Source organism: Rhodnius prolixus, unplaced genomic scaffold (genome assembly GCF_049639745.1).
Source record: "Rhodnius prolixus isolate KJV_2025 unplaced genomic scaffold, Rpr scaffold_3, whole genome shotgun sequence".
NCBI lineage: Eukaryota > Metazoa > Arthropoda > Insecta > Hemiptera > Reduviidae > Rhodnius > Rhodnius prolixus.
In genome coordinates, this window is record NW_027411603.1 from 19,419,489 (window position 1) to 19,445,648 (window position 26,160).

At 30.9% G+C, this 26,160-nt stretch overlaps 1 protein-coding gene across 23 annotated transcripts in view; it reads right to left on the bottom strand.

Annotated features, from left to right (window-relative positions):
* LOC141452377 (neuroligin-4, X-linked-like) overlaps window positions 1–26,160 on the bottom strand; it is a 673,353-nt gene that overhangs the window by 129,923 nt on the left and 517,270 nt on the right. For 20 of the 23 annotated variants that reach the window (XM_074124455.1, XM_074124453.1, XM_074124446.1 and 17 more), the window contains 5 exons: window positions 23,681–23,803; window positions 2,805–2,969; window positions 1,624–1,739; window positions 1,017–1,247; window positions 83–125 (listed from right to left, as the gene is read on the bottom strand). The exons of 1 other annotated variant lie outside the window; for it this stretch is intronic. The gene's annotated coding sequence lies outside the window, so the exon portion shown is untranslated. Of the gene's footprint in view, window positions 1–82; window positions 126–1,016; window positions 1,248–1,623; window positions 1,740–2,785; window positions 2,970–23,680; window positions 23,804–26,160 lie in introns of all 23 variants that reach the window. 2 more of the 23 variants (XM_074124439.1, XM_074124437.1) reach the window with 2 other exon arrangements.

The window sequence follows — 26,160 nt, forward strand, 5'->3', positions numbered from 1 at the left end:
AATTACATTAAATTTACAAGAAAATAGCACGATTTTGAATCATGAAATTTGAAATTTATTTATTTCATTTCTGTTTACTTACATTTACAAAATGATGCTGTATCCAGTAACTAATTTCTTCTTACCTGTAAATTAAAAATAAAATTATTAATAGGAATATGTTACATTGAAACAAACAATAAACAAATTATATTGAACCTTATTTAAAGAAACTAGTAACAATCCGTTGCCAGAAGAATTGGCAACAACGTTTATACAAAAAACAAATAAAATAAAGTCATTCATTATTTTATTATCATAATTTTATTTGCTATGATAAATCTGATGTGCCTGTTATGTTCACACCAACATCTTATCATTTATTGGAAAATTCTAAAGTAAGCCAGAGCTCTGGGCTTTCCAGCAGAGATCCTGTAATCAAATTCAGTTGCATGTCTTAAGATTTTCTCTTCCTAATAAAATATGGATCGCCTATGACGCGCCCTAATTAAAAAAAAAAGAAGCTTGCAAACCCCTCTGGGATCAATTATATATTTATACTATCAATGCGTTGCCTGTTTCTTATCATGTTCTTTCAGATTTCTTTCCCTTTTAATCAGCTTTATTTTAGGAGGAGGCTAATTTAGTTCCTGCTCCTTGAATCTCATGCAAAGGTGGAAAACTGAATACCCCTTTCCAGGAAAGAACTGGATGAGATGTAACTTATGTTGCCATGCGTATTCTACGACCAAACACAGAATTATGGATGTTCTATGCAATCCATCTTCCTCCTTCACACCGTTCTCATCACCACCTTTTTCGAAAGGACATTACTTACCAAACATGAAAAAACAAAAAGTGCATTACAAGGATCGAGTTAGTGTCGGAGAAAAGAACTAGATAAATCATGAGCACGCTTCTGACATAACGATTTCTTATAAACTAAGCTAACAATATTAGAAAACAAATCAAAAATCAATAAAACCTGATTAACCAATAAATTCAAAATAGTAACTCTAAAGCTGATTTTAACAAACCTTGTCGGGAATAGAAAAGCTTCAAAGGGCCCCAGATTAGTGATTTTTCACTTCCATATGCCTTGAATTTCTTTGATTTCCATCGAAAGCGGTTGAAAAGAGAACGATCAGTCTTGTATTTCTTTAACCCTTCACTTGATTCTATTCAGCCATTTCAATATTATTTCACTAATGGTTAGGAGCCCTTTAATAGTCACAACGAGTTCTAAGTTCATTCTTCCCACGGCAACCCTATTTAGTTCGAAAATATTGATTACTTTATCATTCTTCAATAATTTTTTTTTTTTTAAGTAAATAATTTTAATTCTAAAGTCGTACATACCAGTCTTATTACACAAAAATTACTAACACACGCCGGTGTTTTTACAGGAAGTATTGAAGGATCCACTTCTTACATAGTGACAATTTACACCGCTTTGTACACACGCACACTCTCAAACGCATCCTTTCATCCAGCTCTGACGCTATTACTGCTTCCAATTACAAACTTACTTAAAGAATATTAGAAATTCGGGTCAAAATGTGGCAAATAAAACATTCAAAGTTCGAAAATGCCAGCATGCCATAGATTTTGTTTTATATATATATATAAAAATTAACTCAATACCATTTCCCAAGGAGGGTTAGTATATACTGGATTCTCAAACGGAGATCCCGGGTTCGAATTCAACTATTGGCCCATAGATTTTCTATTCCTAGAAGCTTCTTACAGCGCAATGTTGTCTGAAACGAGAAATAATCCATATTAGACGAAAATTAGCCAATGAAGTTGTATTAATTGAAGCAGGGAAAGTAGTACATGAGTTTTACACGATTAAGTTTAAGGTAGCATAAGTTGAAAATGTTTTGTTAAAAATTAATACTCTACAGTATAAAAAGATCGATGACGCTCGCAAGAAAATGTATTATTAGCACTATTAATTTCACAAAAGTGATAAGTGAACTAAGCTGATTTATGGTTGACTGATTTAATTTTCAATTTATTACATTCGCAAGAAAAATTAATGATTCATGCAAAACCTTTTAAATGAAATAAATTAGGATAAATTGTGATGGAATTGATATTTGTTTTTAGGGAGTAAAATGGAGGAGCTCTAGCGGTGAGGAGGGTCTCTCAGTAAAGGGGGACGCATGTTGCTGCATGGTTAGTGTGTAAGGTTATCTACGTGTGCACGATTTACTGCCAGGGTCTGGCCATAAAGGGTTAACGATTAATGTACGCTGATATGGGACCTCTGCGGCTTACTGGACATTAGCTGGGACCAAACTCACAGCCTGGGCTGACCCTAGTCTCCTCCTGTTCTCCTTACTTATAAATCTCTTTCTTAACAAAACTATATTCATCATTATCTATATAAGTTCCTAACTATACACCTGTCCAATTCAATCAATCATCTCTGTCGGTCAAATTAGAAATCATTCATTCACCGTGAATCAATATAACTCCAACTTTGATATTGGACAAATCTGTGGCATTAACTTGCCAAAATTAACTTTGAAACGTTAAATTCCGAAACATATTTGCAATATGAAAACTAAATTTAAAATATCTATACTTATATTATAATTTAGAAATAGTAAAATTCTTTCTTCTCCAAGCGTTATCTCCAGTTCCTGTGCGGTGATGGACTGTTTTCTGATTTTACAGAAACTTTTAACGAGAAAAAACAAATTCTATCAAAAAACAACTCATGAAAGATGGGGATATCTAATTCATTATTTTATTTTTTTAATTTATTTAGTGGGAAAAATAGTGTTATCTTACTCACTGTGGGTAAAAATACGCACTTTAAAATATAAATATTAGTGAGGGATGAGATTAGTTTACTGGATTCCCACGCGGAGATCCCGGGTTCGAATTCAGCAGCTAGCTCTTAGATTTTTCTTCCTTCACTGTCGGCTCACTTGTCCGGTGAATTAACGTGAGAACTCTGCCCGAAGTCCGGCAAAACACTAAAAACAAAATACTCCTTACACAAATCTCCTCAGATGTTGAAGCGCCTTAAATTTAAAATAAATAAATATTAATGCTTGTGTCTAACTCTGTGACGATTTCACAATCTGAGCACAACCTCAGCGAAAACTTTTCACCGCCAACTTACTTCTGACATCCATTGCTTGCCACTTTTAAACTTTCTCTCTTCTTTCATTTCTTCATGTTCGTGGAGAGAATTTCATTTCCAAGTACTAAGTTTCTGTCACAACTACATTCTGAGTAATACCAAATAAATTATAGAATAGCACTACACTATCCATGTGTTACGAAACATAGTACGTGGCAGCCAAATCTCTTTAGTACAGTGATGATCTCAGAAGTGTATGAACAAACTACAGATAAATATACAGTATAAATACCACATTTTTGGTTAGAATATATGTTGTCTCAATGGATGTCAGAAGTTGTCCTATAATCTGACACGATTTTGGCCAATTAAATACTTTACGGTAAGAAAGTTGTATAAGAGTTAGGTCAACAAAAACTGCTCGAAAAAAAGTAATATTGATAAACATCCAACCTAGAAAATTTTACCGCTTTTCCTACAAAAGATAAAATTCCATAACTTTCTATAAAATCAAGAATTCACTCTCATTTATAATTATAATTTTTTACTTTTATAAATGTTCAATACCTTTTCGAATCTAAGTGTAATAACTTGACAAACGGTCGAAACTTAACCTACACAACAAAAGACTCTTATATCTACTGTTACTGCGACCTATTTGGTAATACGGCACCAAAGTACGGGGATCGACTAAGCGTTCCAACTCACTACGCCTCCAGGCATTACAGTCAAAAATACTTCGAAAACTTCTTAACGCTCCGTTCTATGTATCTAACCTCACTATTCATAATGACCTCAAAATCCCTTTCATTACAGATCTTGCTAACACTCGTTTTCTCAAATTTCACTCCTCTACAGCAGCTCATCCTAACCCTCTCATAGAACACCTATCTTCCTCCACATTACCAGGTAATCCTCTAAGGAAATTGAAGAGAAGATGGCCTCGTAATCTTCTCTCTTATCGTGAGAGCAAAGCACGTTACTGGAGTGGCACCACTGGGTGCCTTCTCCACTCATGATTTTCTTCTATTTCTTTTTTCTTTTACCAAAGTTGCTTGTAGCAACAACTGTTGCAGTGGTAAATTACAATAAAAGATTAAAAAAAAATAAATAATAAACTTTGCAGAGTGAACATAACAGTGATGGACACAACTGATAGGTAAAGGTTAGAAATTAATGCACTATAATAAGCCTAGATAGAATCCTGTGCGTCAAGATTTTAGCATAAATGATATAACACAGGAATAATACAAAGCTAATGCCGTACACATCAACGAAAAAGAATTGTTGTTGAAAGAATATTGATTATAAGCACGATATGCATGTCAGAGCAGTATTTAGGAAACGAATTAACGCAAACGCTATTTTAATATTAATTAGCTCGTAAATGTGAAGCCATACATAGTTTAGCAGGCTAAAAACCTTTTTTAAAACATGGAAAATAGGTTATTTTAATCCATTCGGTTAATGTGATGATATTTTTCTTTTTTAAAGCTATCTCAAACTGGCAATAATTATTATTAAAATGATTCAATTGAAAATTGTTATCTTTAAGCAAGATTGAATATGTGCTAAGGATCTCAAATCTTTAAAGAAATTCCAACAAAGTGACTATAGAATTTTCAGATTACTTCAAAAAATTCTTTATTATTTAGAATTTGTTCAAAATATACTTTATTAAGATGCAATCATTTTTCATCGTTTATTTTAAAAATATAATAAAGTAATATAGCAATAAAACATGCGCAAGTAAATATTTTGGAGCTTCCGAAATATGATTTGTCAATCCGTTTATCAGGCAGTTCCAACTTTTCAAGAAATATCATTAGTAAAGGAGTTCAAGGGAAAGGGATAAAATTGGCAAGGATGTTTGCCAAGCGCTACTAAATGGTTATCTTTAATTAAAAAGTAAAATTTTCGCTGTAATTAAGGCTAAAAGACTTACTCTAAAGAGAACCAAACTTTATTATTTTTAAAAGGCTTTAATCAGGGAGTTATAATTAAAATAGTTTCTTCAGAGTAACAATTAGGTACTCGCTTCCTATCTAGTCCAGTAATTATGTAAAAAAACAATCAATAACAACATGCTGCTTATTCAGAAACTCTTTATAATATTAAAAACAAATAATAATAATCTATTCACTCTTGACTGAACGCGGCCTCCTTTGCATCAGTTACTTAAGCGAGAATTGGTCAAGAAAATAATCGTTAGTGTTATAAAAAGCAAATGGAAGAGACTAAAAATCACAGTTTATCAAATTCATTCCTGGTAAGGAAAGGCTATCTTTTAACTCAAACTACTCGAGGGTAGCTAGGAAAATGGGAATGAAATCACTATAAATAAAATTGAAGCAGAAATTAAATTTAATTAAACAAATATCTAAGTTTATAACAAAAAATAAAATAAAAATAAAGTAAGTTTATCCTATTTACTTCCATACCAAAAACCGAAAGATCATACTTGAAAAAAGTTGTTTTAGAAGGTTTGGAAGAGTTGGCATGTCATAATTTTCACATGAGAGTAGTTATCATGTTTTTACATCGAAAAAGGCATTACCCACTCGAAGGTTCATACTAAATGTTTTGGTTTAGGCATAAACAAAATGAAAACTCGCGTTCCTTCAACACTCCTTCACAGTAAAACTAGATTCTAGGTTCTTTACTATACATCACTTTACAAAACTTAATTTAGACTGACTCATTAGGCATTTAAGAAAATGAAGCTCGCTAGTACTATCCTCAGGATTATTTATAAAGAATAACTGCTGGAGACTGACAACAGGGCACTAGGCACAGCGCTAAACTTGAATTGATTTGAAGACTGAAACGTCTAGCAAGGACTGCAAGAAATGCTCTAGACAAATAAACCAAGTTTTATATTCCGTTGAATATCAAAATCAAGACACAATCAAGGACTGACCGTCAGTGCGTTAATTGTCAGTATAAAGCAGGGCAAGCCCTGATATCCCCCTGGGTTAGGGGAAAATCATCCCTTCTCCTTTGCTACCTGGAGTTACGAGGCTGTATCAAAATTAAGTTTAACATTACTAATTATTGTGATTTAAAGACATTTTTGTTGTTTTTTGGCTTTAAAAGTAACTCAGAAAATTGTTTCAAAACAAAATAAATAAACCTCAATTTCTGTAAAACATTATGGAACTTTTATCTTTGAAAAAGTTTTTAAAATACTGGAATATCATAAAAGCTCAAGAATGTCCTTTTTTTTCTTTATTTTATAACTTTGTGTAGGTTTTAGGACATTCTTTTGGAGAGTTGTTTCAATTTGTTTCAAGCCGCTAAGAGTGAAGTTATAAGTATAGTTTCTTCTTAGAAACTACCACTACACTTGTAAAATGAGACCTGCTGTTCTCTGAAAGTTCAAACTAGCTCATCTTGGAGGTTATAAATTTTCTTACTACCCATTCCGTTTGAGTTTATACTCGGCTAACTGGATTTGAGAATTTATCTTTAAACAATGAGTGTAACTCTAATAGAAAATTGTATTTCTAAAGAATTTTTTCCTTAAAGCACTACAGTTTAAATTTATCGTTTCTTAGTTTTCTTAATTAGATCCACAAATGCTTCCTATATTTTTCTCAATGTAATTTTTAAAATTATCTATCTCTTAGACCTAAAATGAATTATAAAAACAACTTCTGAAAATGCCGTAAACTATCATTTAGGCTGGGCGCAACATTCTGGGAATCACTCTGTACTCCTTCCCAGTCAAGTATGCCATTTAAATTTTGCAAAAAAAGTTTTCAGCGGTAGCGTCATTACTATTATTCCAGAATACTAAGTAATCAATTGGATAACTTGTTAAATTAAATGCAGCGGTTACTGCGTCCGGATTTCTTTTCTGTTTTTCGAAAATTGACCAGATTATTTCTTTGAACAAAATTACTCAAGCCAAACATTTTACGAGTTTTTCCGGCAACGTTTGACGGATAGGAAAATCGGCGTTTTTGTTATTTTTTAACTAGATAATTTAAAACCATATTAACTAAAATGCACAGTTCTATAGATCTGCTAAAGACAACCTGGCTGAGTGGCTTAGCGGATATTTTTCTGGTTTCCATGAGTCATGCAGGAAGGGCAAAGTAATCCGGTAATATTTAACCAATACCTAGATGATTTGAATACAGAATTGGGTACAGCGAAAACTTAATTGGCACGAATGTTAAGCTACTATGTAGCATCATACTTACACGTTGAGGTGGTGGTTCTAGCTGATTATGTAAAAACGGTGAGGCGTATGATCTAAAACATTGATAATTACTGTCGAAAATAGAATCTTGAGTTTATTATATTATACATAAGGAAACAGTGACACCTCATTCATTAGAAAGAATAATGGTACTTCTATGACCAACTGGTATATGTTAAAATGTTACGAATAATGAACGTTTAGGAGAGTTCACGAGCTCCTATTTGACCTTTAGAAATATGTCGCTGAGTAAGTTAGAAAATATAAAATGGCGTTAAACATGAGCTCCTTTGAAAACGGCGAGCTTAATAACAAAATAAAATTATTTCACACTGTCTCTAGTAAGATCGCTTGTTAAGATGTAAATCTATCAGCGGGAGCATCTTAAACATTTTGAAATCTTCGAATAATTGGATAGAGCGGATCAGGCATTGGGGTGTCCCTTTCCTATCCTCAAAAGGGAGAAAAAGAGTCGACCGGCCACTGGAATGCGATGCGGACATTGACGTGGAGAAGGATGCTAGGCCGGAGTAAGGGGGGGTCTAGGCAGCTCTAAAGAGATCTGTTTTGACGCCAATCCGATAAGGGAAAAGCCGGATAAAGAAAGTAAGTAAGAATATTTGGAATTTGCATAAAGGTAGGTGAACTAGAGCTGTACGAGCAAAGTTGGGCAAAAATTTAATCAATAAAAAAACAATTGAATAAACAGAAATTTAATTTTCATCATGATTAAAATTAAAAAATTTAATCGGCCAAAATTAGTTGATTAAAATTAAATTCACTTTTAATTTAATCGGAATTTAATCAATTAAAATTTTTAATCATAACTAAAAATTAAAATTAAATAATCATAATTTTAATTGATTGAATTAAATTCCAAATTTACTTTTAATCACTTTGGACGATTAAATTTTTTAATTTAATCAAAATTTATGAGATTAAATTTTTAAAACCAAATATTGCCAATGGTTAAACCAGAATCGGACCAATGCATCTTTATTCCGCCTAGCTGGTGCCTCTTCTCTATCAATATTATCACTTTTCCCAAACTTGGCACCTTCATTCTACCAGTCTGGTGATTCATCTATACCATGTTAGTGACTCTCAAGACTTATATAGGACCACCTTACACTCACATTTAACCATGTTTACCACTCACTAGACATAGATAGGACCACCTTACACTAACATTTAACTATCTTTACCACTCACTAGACTTAGATAGGACCACCTTACACTCACATTTCACCATGTTTACCACAAACTAGAATTTATATCTTCTAAAATTATAGATCTGTGCACAAAATAACTATAGTTTATAATTGAGAAAAACAAAGTGTATAAGAGAACAAAATTCCATACCAATACGTGGTTCACAGAGGGAGATATAGAACGGCCATAATTTTACAGAATTTCATGACCCAAAAAATTTTCAACGCTTTATATTTTCTACATTTATAGATCTGTGCACAAAATAACTATAGTTTATAATTGAGAAAAACAAAGTGTATAAGAGAACAAAATTCGATACCAATACGTGGTTCACAGTAAGAGATATAGAACGGCCATAATTTTACAGAATTTCATGACCCAAAAAATTTTCAACCCATTATATCTTGTACATTTATAGATCTGTGCACAAAATAACTATAGTTTTTAATTGAGAAAAACAAAGTGTAAAAGAGAAAAAAAATCCATACCAATACGTGGTTCACAGTGGGAGATATAGAACGGCCATAATTTTACAGAATTTCATGACCCAAAAAATTTTAAACCCTATATATTTTCTACATTTATAGATCTGTGCACAAAATAACTATAGTTTATAATTGAGAAAAACAAAGTGTATAAGAGAACAAAATTCGATACCAATACGTGGTTCACAGTGGGAGATATAGAACGGCCATAATTTTACAGAATTTCATGACCCAAAAAATTTTCAGCCCTTTATATCTTGTGCATTTATAGATCTGTGCACAAAATAACTATAGTTTTTAATTGAGAAAAACAAAGTGTAAAAGAGAAAAAAATTCCATACCAATACGTGGTTCACAGTGGGAGATATAGAACGGCCATAATTTTACAGAATTTCATGACCCAAAAAATTTTCAACCCTTTATATCTTCTACCTTATTAGATCTGTGCACGAAATAACTATAGTTTATTATTGAGAAAAACAAAGTGTATAAGAGAAAAAAAATCCATACCAATACGTGGTTCACAGTGGGAGATATAGAACGGCCATAATTTTACAGAATTTCATGACCCAAAAAATTTTCAACCCTTTATATCTTCTACATTTATTGATCTGTGCACAAAATAACTATAGTTTATAATTGAGAAAAACAAAGTGTAGAAGAGAAAAAAATTCCATACCAATACGTGGTTCACAGTGGGAGATATAGAACGGCCATAATTTTACAGAATTTCATGACCCAAAAAATTTTCAACCCTTTATATTTTCTGCATTTATAGATCTGAGCACAAAATAACTATAGTTTATAATTGAGAAAAACAAAGTGTATAAGAGAACAAAATTCGATACCAATACGTGGTTCACAGCGGGAGATATAGAACGGCCATAATTTTACAGAATTTCACGACCCAAAAAATTTTCAACCCATAATATCTTGTACATTTATAGATCTGTGCACAAAATAACTATAGTTTTTAATTGCGAAAAACAAAGTGTAAAAGAGAAAAAAATTCCATACCAATACGTGGTTCACAGTGGGAGATACAGAACGGCCATAATTTTACAGAATTTCATGACCCAAAAAATTTTCAGCCCTTTAAATCTTGTGCATTTATAGATCTGTGCACAAAATAACTATAGTTTATAATTGAGAAAAACAAAGTGTATAAGAGAACAAAATTCGATACCAATACGTGGTTCACAGCGGGAGATATAGAACGGCCATAATTTTACAGAATTTCATGACCCAAAAAATTTTCAACCCATAATATCTTGTACATTTATAGATCTGTGCACAAAATAACTATAGTTTTTAATTGCGAAAAACAAAGTGTAAAAGAGAAAAAAATTCCATACCAATACGTGGTTCACAGTGGGAGATACAGAACGGCCATAATTTTACAGAATTTCATGACCCAAAAAATTTTCAGCCCTTTAAATCTTGTGCATTTATAGATCTGTGCACAAAATAACTATAGTTTTTAATTGAGAAAAACAAAGTGTAAAAGAGAAAAAAATTCCATCCCAATACGTGGTTCACAGTGGGAGATATAGAACGGCCATAATTTTACAGAATTTCATGACCCAAAAAATTTTCAACCCTTTATATCTTCTACCTTTTTAGATCTGTGCACGAAATAACTATAGTTTATTATTGAGAAAAACAAAGTGTATAAGAGAAAAAAAATCCATACCAATACGTGGTTCACAGTGGGAGATATAGAACGGCCATAATTTTACAGAATTTCATGACCCAAAAAATTTTCAGCCCTTTATATCTTGTGCATTTATAGATCTGTGCACAAAATAACTATAGTTTTTAATTGAGAAAAACAAAGTGTAGAAGAGAAAAAAATTCCATACCAATACGTGGTTCACAGTGGGAGATATAGAACGGCCATAATTTTACAGAATTTCATGACCCAAAAAATTTTCAACCCTTTATATTTTCCGCATTTATAGATCTGAGCACAAAATAACTATAGTTTATAATTGAGAAAAACAAAGTGTATAAGAGAACAAAATTCGATACCAATACGTGGTTCACAGCGGGAGATATAGAACGGCCATAATTTTACAGAATTTCACGACCCAAAAAATTTTCAACCCATAATATCTTGTACATTTATAGATCTGTGCACAAAATAACTATAGTTTTTAATTGCGAAAAACAAAGTGTAAAAGAGAAAAAAATTCCATACCAATACGTGGTTCACAGTGGGAGATACAGAACGGCCATAATTTTACAGAATTTCATGACCCAAAAAATTTTCAGCCCTTTAAATCTTGTGCATTTATAGATCTGTGCACAAAATAACTATAGTTTTTAATTGAGAAAAACAAAGTGTAAAAGAGAAAAAAATTCCATCCCAACACGTGGTTCACAGTGGGAGATATAGAACGGCCATAATTTTACAGAATTTCATGACCCAAAAAATTTTCAACCCTTTATATCTTCTACCTTTTTAGATCTGTGCACGAAATAACTATAGTTTATTATTGAGAAAAACAAAGTGTATAAGAGAAAAAAAATCCATACCAATACGTGGTTCACAGTGGGAGATATAGAACGGCCATAATTTTACAGAATTTCATGACCCAAAAAATTTTCAACCCTTTATATCTTCTACATTTATTGATCTGTGCACAAAATAACTATAGTTTATAATTGAGAAAAACAAAGTGTATAAGAGAACAAAATTCGATACCAATACGTGGTTCACAGCGGGAGATATAGAACGGCCATAATTTTACAGAAATTCATGACCCAAAAAATTTTCAGCCCTTTATATCTTGTGCATTTATAGATCTGTGCACAAAATAACTATAGTTTTTAATTGAAAAAAACAAAGTGTAAAAGAGAAAAAAATTCCATACCAATACGTGGTTCATAGTGGGAGATATAGAACGGCCATAATTTTACAGAATTTCATGACCCAAAAAATTTTCAACCCTTTATATCTTCTACCTTTTTAGATCTGTGCACGAAATAACTATAGTTTATTATTGAGAAAAACAAAGTGTATAAGAGAAAAAAAATCCATACCAATACGTGGTTCACAGTGGGAGATATAGAACGGCCATAATTTTACAGAATTTCATGACCCAAAAAATTTTCAGCCCTTTATATCTTGTGCATTTATAGATTTGTGCACAAAATAACTATAGTTTTTAATTGAGAAAAACAAAGTGTAGAAGAGAAAAAAATTCCATACCAATACGTGGTTCACAGTGGGAGATATAGAACGGCCATAATTTTACAGAATTTCATGACCCAAAAAATTTTCAACCCTTTATATTTTCTGCATTTATAGATCTGAGCACAAAATAACTATAGTTTATAATTGAGAAAAACAAAGTGTATAAGAGAACAAAATTCGATACCAATACGTGGTTCACAGCGGGAGATATAGAACGGCCATAATTTTACAGAATTTCATGACCCAAAAAATTTTCAACCCATAATATCTTGTACATTTATAGATCTGTGCACAAAATAACTATAGTTTTTAATTGCGAAAAACAAAGTGTAAAAGAGAAAAAAATTCCATACCAATACGTGGTTCACAGTGGGAGATACAGAACGGCCATAATTTTACAGAATTTCATGACCCAAAAAATTTTCAGCCCTTTAAATCTTGTGCATTTATAGATCTGTGCACAAAATAACAATAGTTTTTAATTGAGAAAAACAAAGTGTAAAAGAGAAAAAAATTCCATCCCAATACGTGGTTCACAGTGGGAGATATAGAACGGCCATAATTTTACAGAATTTCATGACCCAAAAAATTTTCAACCCTTTAAATTTTCTACATTTATAGATCTGTGCACAAAATAACTAGTTTCTAATTGAGAAAAACAAAGTGTAAAAGAGAAAAAAAATCCATACCAATACGTGGTTCACAGTGAAAGACATAGAACGGCCATAATTTTAAAGAATTTCATGACCCAAAAAATTTTCAACCCATTATATCTTGTACATTTATAGATCTGTGCACAAAATAACTATAGTTTTTAATTGAGAAAAACAAAGTGTAAAAGAGAACAAAATTCCATACCAATACGTGGTTCACAGTAGGAGATATAGAACGGCCATAATTTTACAGAATTTCATGACCCAAAAAATTTTCAACCCTTTATATCTTCTACCTTTTTAGATCTGTGCACGAAATAACTATAGTTTTTAATTGAGAAAAACAAAGTGTAAAAGAGAAAAAAATTCCATACCAATACGTAGTTCACAGTGGGAGATATAGAACGGCCATAATTTTACGGAATTTCATGACCCAAAAAATTTTCAACCCTTTATATCTTCTATATTTATTGATCTGTGCACAAAATAACTATAGTTTATAATTGAGAAAAACAAAGTGTATAAGAGAACAAAATTCCATACCAATACGTGGTTCATAGTGGGAGATATAGAACGGCCATAATTTTACAGAATTTCATGACCCAAAAAATTTTCAACCCTTTATATCTTCTACCTTTTTAGATCTGTGCACGAAATAACTATAGTTTATTATTGAGAAAAACAAAGTGTATAAGAGAAAAAAAATCCATACCAATACGTGGTTCACAGTGGGAGATATAGAACGGCCATAATTTTACAGAATTTCATGACCCAAAAAATTTTCAGCACTTTATATCTTGTGCATTTATAGATCTGTGCACAAAATAACTATAGATTTTAATTGAGAAAAACAAAGTGTAGAAGAGAAAAAAATTCCATACCAATACGTGGTTCACAGTGGGAGATACAGAACGGCCATAATTTTACAGAATTTCATGACCCAAAAAATTTTCAACCCTTTATATTTTCTGCATTTATAGATCTGAGCACAAAATAACTATAGTTAATAATTGAGAAAAACAAAGTGTATAAGAGAACAAAATTCGATACCAATACGTGGTTCACAGTGGGAGATATAGAACGGCCATAATTTTACAGAATTTCATGACCCAAAAAATTTTCAGCCCTTTAAATCTTGTGCATTTATAGATCTGTGCACAAAATAACTATAGTTTTTAATTGAGAAAAACAAAGTGTAAAAGAGAAAAAAATTCCATCCCAATACGTGGTTCACAGTGGGAGATATAGAACGGCCATAATTTCACAGAATTTCATGACCCAAAAAATTTTCAACCCTTTAAATTTTCTACATTTATAGATCTGTGCACAAAATAACTAGTTTTTAATTGAGAAAAACAAAGTGTAAAAGAGAAAAAAAATCCATACCAATACGTGGTTCACAGTGAAAGACATAGAACGGCCATAATTGTAAAGAATTTCATGACCCAAAAAATTTTCAACCCATTATATCTTGTACATTTATAGATCTGTGCACAAAATAACTATAGTTTTTAATTGAGAAAAACAAAGTGTAAAAGAGAACAAAATTCCATACCAATACGTGGTTCACAGTAGGAGATATAGAACGGCCATAATTTTACAGAATTTCATGACCCAAAAAATTTTCAACCCTTTATATCTTCTACCTTTTTAGATCTGTGCACGAAATAACTATAGTTTTTAATTGAGAAAAACAAAGTGTAAAAGAGAAAAAAATTCCATACCAATACGTAGTTCACAGTGGGAGATATAGAACGGCCATAATTTTACGGAATTTCATGACCCAAAAAATTTTCAACCCTTTATATCTTCTATATTTATTGATCTGTGCACAAAATAACTATAGTTTATAATTGAGAAAAACAAAGTGTATAAGAGAACAAAATTCCATACCAATACGTGGTTCATAGTGGGAGATATAGAACGGCCATAATTTTACAGAATTTCATGACCCAAAAAATTTTCAACCCTTTATATCTTCTACCCTTTTAGATCTGTGCACGAAATAACTATAGTTTATTATTGAGAAAAACAAAGTGTATAAGAGAAAAAAAATCCATACCAATACGTGGTTCACAGTGTGAGATATAGAACGGCCATAATTTTACAGAATTTCATGACCCAAAAAATTTTCAGCCCTTTATATCTTGTGCATTTATAGATCTGTGCACAAAATAACTATAGATTTTAATTGAGAAAAACAAAGTGTAGAAGAGAAAAAAATTCCATACCAATACGTGGTTCACAGTGGGAGATACAGAACGGCCATAATTTTACAGAATTTCATGACCCAAAAAATTTTCAACCCTTTATATTTTCTGCATTTATAGATCTGAGCACAAAATAACTATAGTTAATAATTGAGAAAAACAAAGTGTATAAGAGAACAAAATTCGATACCAATACGTGGTTCACAGTGGGAGATATAGAACGGCCATAATTTTACAGAATTTCATGACCCAAAAAATTTTCAACCCATTATATCTTGTAAATTTATAGATCTGTGTACAAAATAACTATAGTTTTTAATTGAAAAAAACAAAGTGTAAAAGAGAAAAAAATTCCATACCAATACGTGGTTCACAGTGGGAGATATAGAACGGCCATAATTTTACAGAATTTCATGACCCAAAAAATTTTCAACCCTTTATATCTTCTACCTTTTTAGATCTGTGCACGAAATAACTATAGTTTATTATTGAGAAAAACAAAGTGTATAAGAGAAAAAAAATCCATACCAATACGTGGTTCACAGTGGGAGATATAGAACGGCCATAATTTTACAGAATTTCATGACCCAAAAAATTTTCAACCCTTTATATCTTCTACATTTATTGATCTGTGCACAAAATAACTATAGTTTATAATTGAGAAAAACAAAGTGTATAAGAGAACAAAATTCGATACCAATACGTGGTTCACAGCGGGAGATATAGAACGGCCATAATTTTACAGAATTTCATGACCCAAAAAATTTTCAGCCCTTTATATCTTGTGCATTTATAGATCTGTGCACAAAATAACTATAGTTTTTAATTGAGAAAAACAAAGTGTAAAAGAGAAAAAAATTCCATACCAATACGTGGTTCATAGTGGGAGATATAGAACGGCCATAATTTTACAGAATTTCATGACCCAAAAAATTTTCAACCCTTTATATCTTCTACCTTTTTAGATCTAGGCACGAAATAACTATAGTTTATTATTGAGAAAAACAAAGTCTATAAGAGAAAAAAAATCCATACCAATACGTGGTTCACAGCGGGAGATATAGAACGGCCATAATTTTACAGAATTTCATGACCCAAAAAATTTTCAGCCCTTTATATCTTGTGCATTTATAGATCTGTGCAAAAAATAACTATAGTTTTTAATTGAGAAAAACCAAGGGTAAAAGAGAAAAAAATTCCATACCAATACGTGGTTCACAGTGGGAGATATAGAACGGCCATAATTTTACAGAATTTCATGACCCAAAAAATTTTCAACCCTTTATATTTTCTGCATTTATAGATCTGAGCACAAAATAACTATAGTTTATAATTGAGAAAAACAAAGTGTATAAGAGAACCAAATTCGATACCAATACGTGGTTCACAGTGGGAGATATAGAACGGCCATAATTTTACAGAATTTCATGACCCAAAAAATTTTCAACCCATTATATCTTGTACATTTATAGATCTGTGTACAAAATAACTATAGTTTTTAATTGAGAAAAACAAAGTGTAAAAGAGAAAAAAATTCCATACCAATACGTGGTTCACAGTGGGAGATATAGAACGGCCATAATTTTACAGAATTTCATGACCCAAAAAATTTTCAACCCTTTATATCTTCTACCTTTTTAGATCTGTGCGCGAAATAACTATAGTTTATTATTGAGAAAAACAAAGTGTATAAGAGAAAAAAAATCCATACCAATACGTGGTTCACAGTGGGAGATATAGAACGGCCATAATTTTACAGAATATCATGACCCAAAAAATTTTCAACCCTTTATATCTTCTACATTTTTTGATCTTTGCACAAAATAACTATAGTTTATAATTGAGAAAAACAAAGTGAATAAGAGAACAAAATTCGATACCAATACGTGGTTCACAGTTGGAGATATAGAACGGCCATAATTTTACAGAATTTCATGACCCAAAAAATTTTCAACCCTTTATATCTTCTACCTTTTTAGATCTGTGCGCGAAATAACTATAGTTTATTATTGAGAAAAACAAAGTGTATAAGAGAAAAAAAATCCATACCAATACGTGGTTCACAGTGGGAGATATAGAACGGCCATAATTTTACAGAATATCATGACCCAAAAAATTTTCAACCCTTTATATCTTCTACATTTTTTGATCTTTGCACAAAATAACTATAGTTTATAATTGAGAAAAACAAAGTGAATAAGAGAACAAAATTCGATACCAATACGTGGTTCACAGTGGGAGATATAGAACGGCCATAATTTTACAGAATTTCATGACCCAAAAAATTTTCAACCCATTATATCTTGTACATTTATAGATCTGTGCACAAAATAACTATAGTTTTTAATTGCGAAAAACAAAGTGTAAAAGAGAAAAAAATTCCATACCAATACGTGGTTCACAGTGGGAGATATAGAACGGCCATAATTTTACAGAATTTCATGACCCAAAAAATTTTCAACCCATTATATCTTGTACATTTATAGATCTGTGCACAAAATAACTATAGTTTTTAATTGCGAAAAACAAAGTGTAAAAGAGAAAAAAATTCCATACCAATACGTGGTTCACAGTGGGAGATATAGAACGGCCATAATTTTACAGAATTTCATGACCCAAAAAATTTTCAACCCATTATATCTTGTACATTTATAGATCTGTGCACAAAATAACTATAGTTTTTAATTGCGAAAAACAAAGTGTAAAAGAGAAAAAAATTCCATACCAATACGTGGTTCACAGTGGGAGATACAAAACGGCCAAAATTTTACAGAATTTCATGATCCAAAAAATTTTCAACCCATTATATCTTGTACATTTATAGATCTGTGCACAAAATAACTATAGTTTTTAATTGCGAAAAACAAAGTGTAAAAGAGAAAAAAATTCCATACCAATACGTGGTTCACAGTGGGAGATATAGAACGGCCATAATTTTACAGAATTTCATGACCCAAAAAATTTTCAACCCATTATATCTTGTACATTTATAGATCTGTGCACAAAATAACTATAGTTTTTAATTGCGAAAAACAAAGTGTAAAAGAGAAAAAAATTCCATACCAATACGTGGTTCACAGTGGGAGATACAGAACGGCCATAATTTTACAGAATTTCATGATCCAAAAAATTTTCAGCCCTTTATATCTTGTGCATTTATAGATCTGTGCACAAAATAACTATAGTTTTTAATTGAGAAAAACAAAGTGTAAAAGAGAAAAAAATTCTATACCAATACGTGGTTCACAGTGGGAGATATAGAACGGCCATAATTTTACAGAATTTCATGACCCAAAAATTATTTAACCCTTTATATCTTCTACCTTTTTAGATCTGTGCACGAAATAACTATAGTTTATTATTGAGAAAAACAAAGTGTATAAGAGAAAAAAAATCCATACCAATACGTGGTTCACAGTGGGAGATATAGAACGGCCATAATTTTACAGAATTTCATGACCCAAAAAATTTTCAACCCTTTATATTTTCTACATTTATAGATCTGTGCACAAAATAACTATAGTTTATAATTGAGAAAAACAAAGTATATAAGAGAACAAAATTCGATACCAATACGTGGTTCACAGTGGGAGATATAGAACGGCCATAATTTTACAGAATTTCATGACCCAAAAAATTTTCAACCCATTATATCTTGTACATTTATAGATCTGTGCACAAAATAACTATAGTTTTTAATTGAGAAAAACAAAGTGTAAAAGAAAAAAAAAATTCCATACCAATACGTGGTTCACTGAGGGAAATATAGAACGGCCATAATTTTACAGAATTTCATGACCCAAAAAATTTTCAACCCTTTATATCTTCTACATTTATAGATCTGTGCACAAAATAACTATAGTTTTTAATTGAGAAAAACAAAGTGTATAAGAGAACAAAATTCCATATCAATACGTGGTTCACAGTGAAAGACATAGAACGGCCATAATTTTACAGAATTTCATGACCCAAAAAATTTTCAACCCTTTATATCTTCTACATTTATAGATCTGTGCACAAAATAACTATAGTTTTTAATTGAGAAAAACAAAGTGTAAAAGAGAAAAAAAATCCATACCAATACGTGGTTCACAGTGAGAGACATAGAACGGCCATAATTTTACAGAATTTCATGACCCAAAAAATTTTCAACCCTTTATATCTTCTACCTTTTTAGATCTGTGCGCGAAATAACTATAGTTTATTATTGAGAAAAACAAAGTGTATAAGAGAAAAAAAATCCATACCAATACGTGGTTCACAGTGGGAGATATAGAACGGCCATAATTTTACAGAATTTCATGACCCAAAAAATTTTCAACCCTTTATATCTTCTACATTTTTTGATCTTTGCACAAAATAACTATAGTTTATAATTGAGAAAAACAAAGTGAATAAGAGAACAAAATTCGATACCAATACGTGGTTCACAGTGGGAGATATAGAACGGCCATAATTTTACAGAATTTCATGACCCAAAAAATTTTCAACTGATTATATCTTGTACATTTATAGATCTGTGCACAAAATAACTATAGTTTATTATTGAGAAAAACAAAGTGTATAAGAGAAAAAAAATCCATACCAATACGTGGTTCACAGTGGGAGATATAGAACGGCCATAATTTTACAGAATTTCATGACCCAAAAAATTTTCAACCCTTTATATTTTCTACATTTATAGATCTGTGCACAAAATAACTATAGTTTATAATTGAGAAAAACAAAGTGTAAAAGAGAACAAAATTCGATACCAATACGTGGTTCACAGTGGGAGATATAGAACGGCCATAATTTTACAGAATTTCATGACCCAAAAAATTTTCAACCCATTATATCTTGTACATTTATAGATCTGTGCACAAAATAACTATAGTTTTTAATTGAGAAAAACAAAGTGTAAAAGAGAAAAAAAATTCCATACCAATACGTGGTTCACTGAGGGAAATATAGAACGGCCATAATTTTACAGAATTTCATGACCCAAAAAATTTTCAACCCTTTATATCTTCTACATTTATAGATCTGTGCACAAAATAACTATAGTTTTAAATTGAGAAAAACAAAGTGTAAAAGAGAAAAAAAATCCATACCAATACGTGGTTCACAGTGGGAGATATAGAACGGCCATAATTTTACAGAATTTCATGACCCAAAAAATTTTCAACCCTTTATATCTTCTACATTTATAGATCTGTGCACAAAATAACTATAGTTTTTAATTGAGAAAAACAAAGTGTATAAGAGAACAAAATTCCATATCAATACGTGGTTCACAGTGAAAGACATAGAACGGCCATAATTTTACAGAATTTCATGACCCAAAAAATTTTCAACCCTTTATATCTTCTACATTTATAGATCTGTGCACAAAATAACTATAGTTTTTAATTGAGAAAAACAAAGTGTAAAAGAGAAAAAAAATCCATACCAATACGTGGTTCACAGTGAGAGATATAGAACGGCCATAATTTTACAGAATTTCATGACCCAAAAAATTTTCAACCCATTATATCTTGTACATTTATAGATCTGTGCACAAAATAACTATAGTTTTTAATTGAGAAAAACAAAGTGTAAAAGAGAACAAAATTCCATACCAATACGTGGTTCACAGTAGGAGATATAGAACGGCCATAATTTTACAGAATTTCATGACCCAAAAAATTTTCAGCCCTTTATATCTTGTGCATTTATAGATCTGTGCACAAAATAACTATAGTTTTTAATTGAGAAAAACAAAGTGTACAAATTCCATACCAATACGTGGTTCATAGTGGGAGATATAGAACGGCCATAATTTTACAGAATTTCATGACCCAAAAATTTTTTAACCCTTTATATCTTCTACCTTTTTAGATCTGTGCACGAAATAACTATAGTTTATTATTGAGAAAAACAAAGTGTATAAGAGAAAAAAAATCCATACCAATACGTGGTTCACAGTGGGAGATATAGAACGGCCATAATTTTACAGAATTTCATGACCCAAAAAATTTTCAGCCCTTTATATCTTGGGCATTTATAGATCTGTGCACAAAATAACTATAGTTTTTAATTGAGAAAAACAAAGTGTAAAAGAGAAAAAAATTCCATACCAATACGTGGTTCACAGTGGGAGATATAGAACGGCCATAATTTTACAGAATTTCATGACCCAAAAAATTTTCAACCCTTTATATTTTCTGCATTTGTAGATCTGAGCACAAAATAACTATAGTTTATAATTGAGAAAAACAAAGTGTATAAGAGAACAAAATTCGATACCAATACGTGGTTCACAGTGGGAGATATAGAACGGCCATAATTTTACAGAATTTCATGACCCAAAAAATTTTCAACCCATTATATCTTGTACATTTATAGATCTGTGTACAAAATAACTATAGTTTTTAATTGAGAAAAACAAAGTGTAAAAGAGAAAAAAATTCCATACCAATACGTGGTTCACAGTGGGAGATATAGAACGGCCATAATTTTACAGAATTTCATGACCCATAAAATTTTTAACCTTTTATATCAGTGGTTCTTAACCTTTTCGTAGACGCGGAACACAATTATATGTATATATTTTTCTCGCGGAACAGTAACATTAAATAATTTGAAATTCGGTATTTAGCAAGAACTTAAAATTTAATTCAAATTAAAAAAAAAGAACAATTTTTTGTTTTCGTATCTTTCCTATGTTTCTAAATTTTATTACATTTAAAATTGAAATTTCGCGGAACACTTGGACCATATTCGCGGAACACCAGTGTTCCGCGGAACACCGGTTAAGAACCTCTGGTTTAGAGACTCGTGAAGAAGTCCAAGTCTACAAAAATTAACCGAAAAGTATTTATTGAAGACGCTTAGAAAAATGGCCTCTCCAAAACGTGGTTCGAACCATAGGTTGAAAAGCCATAAAAGTGGATGATTAAATTATTTTGATTAACGATTGAAATTGAACTAATTCGGTGATTAAAATTAAAGTTCAATTTAATTCTCTGATTTAATCCTAATTTTTTTAGTTTGATTAAATTAGTTTGATTAACGATTAAATATGAAATTTAATTGATTAAAATTACGATTAAATTCTGCTTAAAATTAAAAATAAATTTAATCAATTAAAAAATTTAATTAATTAAATTTAGAATTTAATTTTTTTTTTTAATCAGTGCTTAACTCTGTGTACGAGTATATTTTCTACCAATAAAAATTGTAACGCGGCGTTTTTAATAATACAATAATTTGCATAGTTTTAATATTCACAGGCGGGACAAAAGCTTTTATTGATCGTTTAAATAGCAAATAGCACCAGTTAAGCAGTAAGCTTATCTAACAAACATATTTTCGGGGTGGTTCCTGTTTCTCGCAGACATCATGAACTTTAGTACTTTATTGAGAGGTACATTTTTCATCTTTTAGTTTTTTTTAATAGCACGGTCGAATCGTTAAACATAACGCAGTTTTTCTTTAAAATTAAACTCAATCTGAGCGAATAAAATCATAACTTTTATGTAATTTTGATTTATTTTGTTCGCCCACATATTTGTCACAAGTCAAGATGAGTAAATATTCTAAAAATACTAAAAGAAGAGAAAACTATTCAAGGTTTCTTCTTTAAAGTGTATTTTAAATTTTCGCTTAGTTCTTCAAGCAAATCGCAAGCCTATTGACGTTTAAAGGGTGGAAAGGATTGCCTAGGAGGATTCAGGACAAAAAATAGTTAATAAGAAAATTGTTTATACGACAGCAATTAGAAGATTTTATAACTGGTTTTGGTACCTTTTTAACGGTCAAAAGGTTGGATTATTTTTTTTTGCTATACATAGAAAAGAGCATTAAAAATGGTTCTAAAGATTTTTGAGTGTTATGATAGAAACCGCTAAGTTTTGGAACGTTAAGTTTATTCTAATGCTAATTTAAGATAAATTGTAGGTATGAGTAATTTTATTTGTAAAATGTTTTTCGAATTGCTGTTTAGAAGTCTTTTGAGGAGGCTGAAGCGTTTTATTTTAGGTCATGCATTTGGATTTGTTAACTAAAGTGTAAGGTATGAGTAGCTGATCACGTCAGCAGAAGGAACGACGACCGGTTGTAATGCACTCGAATACAATTAATACTATAATAGTCTACAATAAATGCCACATTTTATTGCTTTTATCTAACTTGATTTATATATTATATGCTTGAATAATGATTCTCGACACAAAAGATGGTTTTGCAAGTTTTTATGCGCTATCATTGGATCAATATGAAAAAAAAAAATCCTATCTGGCGCCATATTTATCTGAATTAGACGGAAAGCTGCAAGTAATACTGTACTCTCATCTCTTATTATGAGAAATTCATTTTTACATGACTGTTTTCACCTCAAAAAAAAAAAAAAAAAAATGGCTTATTGTTAATTTGAGGTAAATGTCCGCCAGAAGTAATAGGCTATTTTTAATTTTACACTTTATAAAATCCTTCTCCTGATCGTGTCGTTACCTCCCTAATCTGGCTATTATCGATAATAAAAATTAATATCAATTAAGTACTCAGAAAATATACTCATATGAAGGAAATTTATCAATGGAACAACGGATAAGAGAAATTCGTCCTTAAACGCCACACTCTCAAGTTTCAAAATCATTATAAAAAAGACAAGAACCTGAACTAGTTAAAGCAGAAAGTTCGACATCCTAGAATTGCATCTGATCTTTTCTAGAAGCTAATTAATCCCATTTTAGTCTTTATTGCAACGGCAGTACTCTGGCCCAGAACTTGTAGATGACTAAAAAATTAAAAACAATTTATAATAAAAAAAATTATATTTAAAAAATACTGTTTAAGCAAAAATTGTAAATATTTTATAACTTAATAATTATTAATTAATTTGTCTTGGTTAGTTACTGCTATCAATTTTTCACAAACTGATCACTAAATTTCCTTAAGTGAATTTTATTCAGCTCTCAGATAAAAGCGCCTCATGTTTAACATTCTTATGTTAAAACGTACTCTCATAACTTTCGTTGCGAACCATAAATAAATTAGCGAATAATTAAGCTCTCAAAAGCTTCTTTTTTTCATTTTAATAGTTGTGAATAGTATTGAATAGGGTGACCATTTTAGGATTAAATCCTGTTCAAACGTTAAAGAGTGAACTCTTGATTCCCAACTTTGTGGAAGAGTAAATCATGTTCGCTGCCACATCAAAAATGATACAATCTGAACCAAGAGACATGAATTGAAACCGCAGATGGCCAATTGTAGCTTTTAAATCAAGTGTTCCATCTAAATGAAGCTTAAAATGGTGTTGCTGGAGATATGGGTTGAACCTGTTCACACATCATCTAAAACGAATTTGTGATAATCAAGTTGACAATGTCAAAAACACGCTTACCCTAGCTTTTTGTTGAGCATAGGTTTTCAATTAATTAATTAATATTCGTCAACTTAAACTTCCACAAAATATTGAATTCGTTAATTTCAATTGTTGATTTTAGAGTTTATTTATGTCCTAATGATTTTATTTTCATGTTATGTTCTAATGAAAATTTGCCAGTAAGAAATAAGTTTAGGCTGCGATGCCTATTTAGACAGTAATACCTTAGACCCCTTTAAGAAGGCTTAAAACAAATTAGGGGACCTTTAACCTAATTTTATAGAGAATAGTTTACAGAATAATACTATGACATGATATTGAGTGATAAAAGTCTTTCGGGTTGTCATAAATTTAAAAAATAAACTGACTTCGAAAAGAAAATGTTGCTTTGGAAATGTCTTAAAAGCAGAAAGGGCGAGTGGACAACTTTTAGAAAGAGTATGTTAGCTACCATTAGAAGAAACATTAATTATTCACATAAAGAGGTACAGTCAAGTCAGGTTGGTTGCTGCCTTAAATTAACTTCCTTCGCCATTTCCAAACGGGCCGGTGGAAGCTAAGGTTCAGTTAAATAACCAACTTTGATAGCTTCTTAAGCCAACCTTTTTAATTCATTACCAACATGTGCTCTTTTAAGGAAAACTCTTAATCAATAAAAGTCACAAACGTTACTAATTTCAGGACTAGACTGAGTACAATATTTCTTTATTTTATTTATTTAGTATTAATGCTTTATATAAATAATGCATGAAAAGGTTTATCGTGTGAAATTATGTCAGCCATGTGGAAAATTGAATTTATTATTCATATATATTATTAATGTTAGACCGACCATAACATAGTTTTTTTTTTTTTTTTTTTTTTTTTTTTTTTTTTTTTTTTTTAACCTAGACAATTTCGAAATTTTTCTCAATTATTTACAAAAAATCTATAATAGAATATTATTAAACATAATACAATATCTTTGATTATACCGACTTAGCACGCATGTTTATTGTATCCGTGACCGGTTCTTGTATATCATTCATCAGTTTGGTGTATAATTTCGACATCAATTATCCTTCCATTTTGCACCAAACTTTTTGACTGAGTGACAGACTGCGAGACATTTTAAGCAATTCTCTTATTACCATGTAACATGTAACCTCCTTCACGATTATTTCTACTCCACCAATTATCATTCTAAATTCAAGTAATAAAATTAAAAAACATGATGCGTGGAAACAAAATTTCTGAGCAAGATTAGGAGATCTGAGTATGCTAACTAGTAAGTCGGCAATACAAGATTGTTCTGCCAAATATGAAAAAGTGGAAATATAGAAAAAAAAAGAAAAAAAGATAGCATAAAGCGAGAAAAAGCTGTCCTGGTAGAGAAGACCCCGAAACAAACAAGACACCTTGAGAGCTAAACTCTCTGAAATAAGTTGGTCTCCCCAAGTTCTTTTTTGGCTAGAAGATAAGAACAGATTTGGCAACTCCTGATGTAATTGAATAGATCTAAAACCTGTTAATGGCCCATTATGATTTTTAAGCAGTGCTCAGAAATCTTAAGGTCATGTCTCACTTGGAAGTTAACGAACACTTCTATAATTTTAGTTCAGTCTCATCCTATCTCTTTGCTTAGATTCGTCATTTTATTGCCTAAGATACTCGAATTGGAATACATTTCATTCTTATATCTTAATTTCAGGGCTTAGATGTTGCTGATAGATTTCGCAAGAGATTTTTAATATCCCAAAAATAAGAAATAATTACTTATAATTATT